The following is a 9887-nucleotide window of genomic DNA, read 5'->3' on the forward strand; positions in this document are numbered from 1 at the left end:
ATCATAGAAGAAAACTTCCCTAACCTAAAGAAAGAGATAGTCATAAATTCACAAGAAGCCTACAGAATACCAAATAGATTGGACCAGAAAAGAAAATCCTCTTATCGCATAATAATCAAAATGCTAAATGAACAGAACAAAGAATATTAAGAGCTGTAAGGGAAAGAGCCCAAGTAACATATAAAGGCAGATCTATCAGAATTATACCAGATTTCTCAACAGAGACTCTAAAAGCCAGAAGATCCTGGACAGATGTCATATAGACCCTAAAAGAACACAAATGCCAACCCAGGTTACTATACCCAACAAAACTCTCAACCACAATAGATGGAGAAACCAAGATATTCCATGACAAAACTAAATTTAAACAATATCTTTCAACTAATCCAGACCTACAAAGGATACTGGAACAAAATCTCCAATACAAGGAGGGTAACTACACCCAAGAAAACACAAGAAATTAAACATTTCAAAACAAACTCAAAAGAAGAGAATAATACACACCTAATACCACCTCCAGCAACAAAAATAACAGGAACTAACAATCATCTGTCTTTAATATCTCTCAACATCAATGGACTCAACTCCCAATAAAAAAAGATAGGCTAACAGACTGGATATGTAAACAGGATCCAGCATTTGTCTGCATACAAGAAACACGCCTCAGTGACAAAGACAGACACTACCTCAGAGTAAAAGGCAAGAAAAAAAGTTTTCTAAGCAAATGGTACCAAGAAACAAGCTGGAGTTGCCATTCTAATATCCAATAAAATATATTTTCAACCAAAGGTTATCAAATGAGATGAGGAAGGGCACTTCATATTGATTAAAGGAAAAATCCACCAAGATGAACTCTTAATTCTGAACATCTATGCCCCAAATGCAAGAGAACCCACATTCGTAAAAGGAATGTTACTAAAACTCAAGACACACATTGAACCTTACACAATAGTAGTGGGAGACTTCAACACCCTACTCTCACTAATGGGCAAGTCATTGAAACAGAAACTCAACAGAGACACAGTGAAACTAATAGAAGTTATGAACCAAATGGATTTAACATATCTAAAGAACATTTCACCCCAAAACAAGAGAATACACCTTCTTCTCAGCACCTGATGGAATCTTCTCTAAATTGACCACATAATCAGACATTTTAAAAGCCTTTACAGATAGATTAAGATTGAAATAATCCCATGCATTCTATCAGATGGACTAAGACGAGACTTCAATAACAACAAAAGCAACAGAAAGCCCACCTACTCATAAAAACTAAACTCTCTGCTCAATGATAAAGAAAGAAATCAAGGACTTTATAGAATTCAATGAAAATGAAGACACATCATACCCAAACTTAGGGAATACAATGAAAGCAGTGTCAATTGGAAAAGTCATAGCACTAAGCACTTTCATAAAGAAATTGGAGAGATCCCATACAAACAATTTAACAGTGCACATGAAAGCTCCAGAACAGAAAGAAGCCAACACAGCCAAGAAGAGATGATGACTGCAAATAGTCAAAATCAGAGCTGAAATCAACTATGGAGAAACAAAGAGAAGGATAAAAAGAATCAAAAAAAAAAAAAAAACAAGAATTGGCTCTTTGAGAAAATCAACAAGATAGATCTAAACCTTTAGCCAAGCTAACTGGCAGAGACAGTATCCAAATTAACAAAATTAAAATCAAAAAGGAAGAGAGGAAGAGATGATAACAGAAACCAAGTAAATTTTAAAAAATCACCAGAAACTACTACAAAAGTCTATACTCTGCAAAACTGGGAAATCTAGATAATAAAAAAAAAAAATCTTCACTAACCCTACATCTGACAAAGGGTTAATAACCAAAATATATAAAGAACTTAAGAAGTTGACCTCCAAAAAACCAAATAACCCAATTAAAAATTTAGCACAGAGCTAAACAGAGAATTCACAACAGAACAATCTGAAATGGCCAAGAAGTACTTAAAGAAATGTTCAAAGTCCTTAGTAATCAGAGAATGCAAATCAAAATGGTCCTGAGATTCTACCTTACACCAATCAGAACGGCCAATATCAAAAACTTAAGTGACAGCACATGTGGTTCATTTCCACAATTACTGAGTTAAGACTGAGGACATCATGAGTTTTGCAGGCAAATAGATGAAACTAAAAAATATCCTGAGTGAGGTAACTCAGACCCAAAACAACATACATGATATGTACTCACTGATTAGTGGATATTAGCCAAAAAGTACAGAATCCTTAGGACACAACCCACAGACTCTAAGAAGTATACCAAGTAGAAAAGCCCAAGTAAGGATGTTTCAATTCCACTTAGAAGGGGGAAAGAAAAAAATTACAGGAGGCAGAGGGAGGGAGGGGCCTGGGTGGGAGAGGGGTCAGGGAGGGGAAAGGGGGAACAGGATCTTGTACTTCGAGGAGGACAGGGAGAGAAGCCCAGAGGGCCAAGAGAATGAATGGAGATAAACAGCATGGCAAGGGTGGAGTACCAGAGACCAGGGAGGTAAAAGACTCTAAGGACTCAACGGAGGTGACCTTAGCCAAAATGCCCAACATTAGGAGCAGGAACTCAAAGAGCCCACCTCAGGTAGATAGACAGGGCCTCAAAGCAGAGTAACAGGGTTACTAACTCACATCAGAATTTCTTACCCGAAACTGTTCCTGTTTAAAAGAACTGCAGGGACAAAAATGGAAGAGACTGAAGGGAAGGTGGTGCAATGATCAGGCCAACTTAGGATCTATCTCATGGAGGGCACCAAGGCCTGACACTATTACTAATGCTATGATGTGCTTACAGAGGGGAGCCTGGCATGGCTGTCCTCTGAGAGGCTTTACCAGTACCTGACTGAGACAGAAGCAGATACTTACACTCAACCATGAACTGAAGTCAGGGACCTCTATGGTTGAATTAGCAGAAAGATTGAAGAAGCTGAAGGGGAGAGCAATCCTGTTGCATGTAGTTTAAAACTATATGCAACACAACCCCATGGAAAGACCAGCATTGTCAACTTACCTAGACCCCAGGGAGCTCTCAGAGACTGAGCCACAAACCAGGAGCATACATGGCCTGGTCTGAGGCCCCTGGCACATATATACAGCAGAGGTCTGCCTGGTCAGGCCTTAGTAGGAGAAGATGCACTTAATCCTCGACTGGAATATAAATAAATAAAATAATAAAAATTGGAAAAAGAAAGAAAGAAAAGAAAGATGGGCATTACCTGAGAGGCAATGTCTCTACAGAAGAAATGTAACACAGCCTATTCAGACGGGCATGGCGGAGAAAGGCAAGCCATGAATGCCTGTGCTTCACACTTGTATATAAAGCTAATGCCAGGATTCTGGTCACATCTGCATCTACTGTCAGAACCACAAAACCAAAAGTTATAATGTGATGATAACATATTGGGTTTGCATGTGGAAGAGAGTCACATGTCTCTAAAGAGTTGAAAATGTATTCATAAGCCAGAGCAACTTATACCAAGTACAGATGGATCCAGTTGGAAGAGAGCCCTGGGGTTGCTCTGAGCTAAAATGTCCTTTCCCATCTTACCCTAAAGATGAACTCAAGGGCCAACTAGAGTCCTTTAGGAGCCCACAAGGCTGAGTATATCCTGGGGTCCCCAGGCTTACATCCTATCTTCCTGCTATGAGACTCCCCCATTACTCACCTTGGGGATCAGGGCTCTCATAAATTCTGATACCAACAGAGTTCAGACCACCTTTGGGGTCAGTCCATGAACACTCACTCACTCATGGAGAGCAAGGTTACCACATCCAGCCTTGCTGGAGCCCATGCTGGGAGGATCTGACCATACACACCAACAGCAGACCAACCTGAAGGTGAAATTCCTGACTCCCCACCATTAGTCTGGGTTATAATTCAGCTAAGTTTACAAATGAGAAATAACTGTCTGTTCTCTATTCCATCTCTCCATCTAACTAACACCCCCATGTCTAAACCCCCAGCTCCTACTTTGTTCCAAACCCATTCTCTCTCCTCACCCACTAAGGCCCAGAAATCAGAGCTGGGATCACTCAATCTGTCAATAGGCTAAGAGTGCCCTGAACTACTATCCATACGACTCAATTTGTCAGTAAAAACTGCCACCAGCACTGTGCTTGCAGAAAAATGTCCATAAATGCATTATTGCAACTGGCAGATCGATGTCTATAATAAAAACAAATAGATTTAACAAGTGCCTGCTTTTATGAGCCATGCCATTGGTGGACTGGACATTTGGTTGTCACCCCCAGACTTCTGGGAATGGGCCCCAGAGCTGAGCTGGATGTGGGGCTGACTTCACAAGTGTTATGGGTAGGAAATTGTTCTAACAAGAAAATTTTAGCAGCAGAGTGGACACACCAGGCACTTACTGCTCTCTCGCTGTTCCTTTTGTGGTTATACGCGACAACAAATAAAAGCCATAAGATGTTTCTATACAATTTCTTAACTGGTCCTACTTGTACATTGAAAACAAAAAAATGATTTCACTCCAACTGGGAGTGCAGAAAACAAGTTTTAACCACCAACAAGAGTGTCACCACTGTGTCTATGGCCCCAGGAGAGAGCCTGTCTATTTGGTTGCTTTGCTGGGGCAGACCCTGGAGCAAGGTGTAGGAGGCTGGCCTAACCCAGAAATGCCTGGTATCATGGTAGACCCAGCCTGTCATGCCTCCCCCTGCCCCCCCACACACACACATGGAAACCACATCTGTCAAGGCACTGTTTCCTTCAAGGTCACAGAAAGTCATCAGAGGATTTAGTTCCCTCCTTAAGGCAAATCATTTTAACAGCTACAGAAAGGAGTAAGTCCCTCACTATGTTCCACGTATTCATTACATAGCCTTCCCCAAACCACACGGCCCTCCTCAGTGAGCCCTTTATTACTACTAATGTTTAAGTCAGAGAGCTTGACTATTGCCACTGGTCAATGGCTAGCCAAGGACACACACCAGACCATATTTAGGCCACAATGCTGAGTCTCCAACTTTTATCTATCTATGCCCAACACAGGACTCCACAGCAAACAGAACAAGAAAATCCATCCTGTCAACCATGGCAGATCCAGCCTCTGGCAAGACTCTGACCCACTCCCTCCTAGATGAATCCTGTCGTGTTCACTTCAGATCCAGAACTGGTGTAGGCCAGTTTGTTTATCAGTGTCTGTGGGTGGGCTGACAGAGGCCACTCTGCTCAGATGAATTGAATGCTGGTCTATAGGTGTCTGGTTTGAACCTTCGGGTTTTATTTAAACAACAGCCTACAGTCAGACAGCAAATGTCTTCAGTAAGAACTCTGGCAAAGCTAGTCACACACCAAAATATGGCCAGGCACACCTACGGTAGCAGCCAACCCAGGGTCCTCCAGAGTCTGAGGTGTTTGTGTGTAATATATACTCAAAGTGGATATACAGGAAGCACTTAACACCATGGTAGGGCATTGGCAGGGTCACAATGACACGTGAAGAGACACGACTATCTCCAACTTTCATACCCAACTTTTTGTACTCTCCCATGATACAAAGCATTATGGTCTTAGTAGACACCATGCCTGCTTTGAACTTTGACCTTTTTCCGGGCTGATGGCCTGTGATCCTTCTAGGCAAGAGACAACATAGACATAAGTAGATCCATCCAACTTGTGCCCCACAGGCCACATGTGGCTGAGGATAGCCACAAATGTGGCCCAACAAAAGATTACAAACTTATTAAAATATTATGAAATTTTTGTGGGTTTTTTTTTTTTTGGAACTCAAGTGTGAACTTTATAGCTAACAGCATGATGCATGTCAAAACGTTGGGTGGCATGCAAGTCTGGAGCACGGTTTACTATGCTCAGGGAGTCAGATATGTTAAATGTCTTTTTTTCTGGAAACATATTAACATACAGTGTTTTCAGCTTACTCAGGGGTAGGGGTTAATCATATCCCAAGCACAAGAATATGTGAGTGGTCCTGTGAAAAGGAGAAAAAGGAATCCAGACAACTGTTACGTTTTCGTCACTTCCTATCAAAACTAACATTTAAGAAAGGGACAGACAAGGAGAGGTCTTGATGGCCTGACCCTTAGATCCTAAACATTTGTACTCTTTAAAATAAGAATGGTTAGGACAACTTAAGTGGGTTGTTCGGTTGCTTGGATGGTTGTATTTTGTAGCTAGAGTTTCATCCTGGCTCAAAGGAGCCTAGAATGACTACATTGCCCTTCTTGGCAATCCTCCTGACTCAGCCTCTTAAGTACTGGGATTACATGTGTGAGCCACCACACTTAGTTTGCATCTAATAAAAAAAATGCTGTGAAGGGTACAGTGTTGGAGTCTCCCGAGAAAGGAAGGGAAGCATTTCTGGTGTCCTCCCTGCCCCTGTGTTCCTGCATCAGTGAAAAGGAGGCCCTGACAGACTGTCCTGGTGCCTCGGTCATTTTTTGGGGGTTGGGGGATGGGTGGGTGATCAACTTGACACAAGCTCAGCTTAGGTCATCTAAGAAGAGGGAACTTCAACTGAGAAAACTCCTCCATCAGATTGGTCTGAGAGCATACCCCTGCTGTATTTTCTTCACTGGTTGACTGCTGTGGAAAGGGCCAGCTCACTATGGCTGCCCTGGGCACATGGTCCTGGGGTGTATAAGAAATCAGGCTGAGTAAGTCATGAGGAGCAAGCCAATAAACAACATTCCTCCACAGTCTTTGCCTCAGTTCCTGCCTCCAGGTTCCTTCCCTTCTTGACTTCCTGCCCTGCCTTCCCTTCATGGTGAACTGTTATCAGGACATGTAAGCCAAATAAACCCTCCCCTCCCCAAGATTCTTTAGTCATGGTGTTTTATCGAAGCCAGAGAAAACTAAGCCAATGACACTCCTGGGCAGGCAGGCCCAGTGAGGGGAGGGGTAGAGACAGGCCCAGATGGGGCCCCCTGATTTAGAACAGGATCCAAAGATTGGTGCCATTTGCTCTCCACAGAAAGAAGGTGGTTGTGCAAGACACAGCCAGCTTACCACTGCACCTGAAGCTCCGCTTCTTAAACCTTGGTAACAGCAGAAACCTCTTCAAAGACATGCCACATATTAGTCCAACCGTTATTAGGACAGATTTTTCCCTCAAATTGAAAAAAATAAATACTCCCACAGATCCTTCGGTAAGGCACTATTTCACTGCCAAACTATGTGAAGACCCAGAGAGTGGCCAGGAAGGGATGAAGCCTCAGGCGGGGCATTAGTTCAGGACCATTCTGTCCTGCCACTTTCAGGTTCTAGGTCCTGGTAGATGATCAGATAATACACCTAAGCTTACAGAATACTGACCAGAAGCCAGGCTTTTCATACCCCCCACAACCAGCACCCTAAGATAAGTGTTGTGGATACCAAGAGTCACATGAAGACAGGGAAGTGAAATGAAGAGTAGGTCTAACACTGACTCTGCATATTTTTTCACAAGCTCCTTCCTGTGTCCAGCGAGGAGTAAAACTTACAGAACAAAACCCCAGACCCACTGAACAATGAGTGCATGTACTGTTCACACTTTGAGGTTTTAACTAGGTGTACCTAACACCAGCCATGATGTTGCAGGATCCTGGGACTTGGCTATTTTCTCCTACTCTCAAGAAAGAAGGAGCTATGAGAAAAATGGGCCTACTGCAAGCAGATGTGAGCAGGTGCTTCTGGAAGCTTCCTGATAAAAAGTGAAGCCGAACCCCATGCCCTGCACTAGTGAAGGGAAGGAGGATGGTCATAGGACCTGCAGGGATCCAGTCGAGGCTTGAAAAGTGTTGGGCATCAGGAAGCGTGGCAGGAGACATCCCCAGTCACCAGGCAGATTGGCCCACGAACCCGAGGCCAGGGAAAGAAGGGCAGCCTGTACAGAAGGGGCTGAGGTCCTGGAGAAAGAAAGGAGCCCTTAGGGCAACTCAGAGCCATGACTGTCTCCCTGGACTTCGGCTCTCTCCAGGGAGGGCCCCACACGGTGCCCCAAAACTCACCAGTTCGCAAACTGCGCAGACACTCAGCAAACGGTACACGGGGCCTGGCCGCCTGAGAGCCTGGCTCTGGCACAGAGAAATTTAGGCCGCAAGCTCCTGCACAGGATGGGGGCGGGGCCTAGAGCGGGGCGGGGCCTGGCGCGCGGGGGCGGAGTCAGGTTGCGGATGGTTGCTGAGCTATGGGCGTGTGGTCGGAGAGGGTAAAGCCTGCCTGGTACGCGGAGGCGTGGCTGGGAGCTGCCGGAAGAGGGGCGGGGAGTGTAGGGCGGGTTCTGGGCTGGCTGAGCACGCCGGTGGGTGACGCTGGGCTGCAGCTCTGTTTCCTCTCTGGGTGCATGCCCGTAGAGCAGGCATCTTCTTCCAGACCTGAAACCGGTTCTTTGCCTATCCTAGAGTTCACGCCGCATCAGGCTCTGGAGCCGGGCCGAACCTTCTCACCTCGACCTCACCACCCCAAGTCCCAGTTTTTTCGCTGAGACACAGTCACTAACTGACAACAGCGCGCAACCACAGGGTGGTGGAAGTTAAGCTCACTAGGAATTCGAGTCACTACCCAACTGGGCCAGGGCTGTCTTTCAGGTTCTTCTTGGCACTTGCAATCAGAATGGCTCAATAGCGGATCAGCTAGTGTGGGTATCCAGCTCTGATGTGAGGTGACAGGAATTGAATGTTGTCCACCAGGAAAGCCTTGCTGGAATTCTTCCTCTGTACCTCAGAATGGCTCTTATTAGAAAATACGCGGAGGTGACACTTGAAGATGAGGTCACTAGTTGGAAGGTCCTAATCTGATAGGACTGCTGTCCCTATGAACAGAAAACTAGAAGCCAGATACACTTGTGCACCAGATGCTGTGCAGGAGATGAAGACTACCAGCCTCCTGGAGTGTAAACAAATTTTCATTGTTTCAAGCCACTCACTTTGTGGTACTTGATTGGAGCCCCATGGTGTCTGACTTGATTGACATAAAGTCCTTAGGGAATGTTTTCACCCTAAAACTTGAGAGAGACATCTGTGTTAATAACTTCAGGGTACCATCCCAGGTGCACATATACTAAGAACCATACTGTGGTTTTGTTTGTTGAGATCTTCACCTTCCCAGTGTGCAGCTCTCCTGCCTGGATTTGGTCCTTCCAAGTACCCTGGTTCAGTGACCTGGAGGGACCAACATTCTACCTACCACCTTTATAGAGGTTTGTTGTATGATGAGCCCCAGTGACTCACAGAGGCCACCATTCACCCTTTGAAGCTTCCCCTCCTCACTTCCAGTGTCACCTCCTCCAGACATGCTAAGAGTAATTGCTGATAGAAGATGAACCAGACTCCTAGTACTATGGGATATTCAGATCAGGTCTCAGAATCTTTCTGAGTTGTGTACTCTCAACAACTTGCTTGGATGTGTAATTACCTTGGAGACACATATCTGGGCATGTCAGGGAGGGATTCCCAGAAGATAAACTGAAGAACCCCGCCCCCCCAATATTGGTGGTGCCATCTCTAAGAACTGAGGTCCCAAATTGAATGAGAAGGGAACAAAGGAGAAGATAAACAGAGCACCAGTGTTCAACCTCTCTGCATCCTAAGCAGCTAATACTGCTGCCATGCCTTCCCCTCAATGGTGAGCAGCATTTCCCTGAAATGAGAGCACTCCTCCCCAGCCCTTCCTCTCTTGACTTGATTTCTTTCAGGTATTTGGTTATAGTGATGAAGTAACTAGTACACCTCCTCAGCACTGTGCTCAGGCAGAGACAGGTAATTTTGCCCAGGGACAAGAGACATGAAACAGTTTATCCCGGGCCCTGCTCTTCCTTCTTGTTTATCTCAGGTCCTCAAGTTTATCTTTTGTACAGTAGTTTCATAAGAATCTATACTGTGCACATGTAGCCCATACTTGTGTATTGCATATGTCCATGGGATAG

The 9887-nt window shown here is 44.7% G+C and overlaps 1 protein-coding gene across 5 annotated transcripts in view; it reads right to left on the reverse strand.

Annotated features, from left to right (window-relative positions):
* The window catches only part of Mgmt (O-6-methylguanine-DNA methyltransferase), a 225808-nt gene extending 217731 nt beyond the window's left edge, over window positions 1-8077 (reverse strand). For 2 of the 5 annotated variants that reach the window (XM_028780236.1, XM_028780233.1), the window contains exon 1: window positions 7972-8077. The gene's annotated coding sequence lies outside the window, so the exon portion shown is untranslated. The remainder of the gene's footprint in view (window positions 1-7971) is intronic. The other 3 variants (XM_028780237.1, XM_028780232.1, XM_028780235.1) reach the window with 3 other exon arrangements.
* Window positions 8078-9887: the final 1810 nt, after the last annotated feature.

The sequence above is a fragment of the Grammomys surdaster genome, unplaced genomic scaffold (genome assembly GCF_004785775.1).
Source record: "Grammomys surdaster isolate TR1022 unplaced genomic scaffold, NIH_TR_1.0 366, whole genome shotgun sequence".
Lineage (NCBI taxonomy): Eukaryota > Metazoa > Chordata > Mammalia > Rodentia > Muridae > Grammomys > Grammomys surdaster.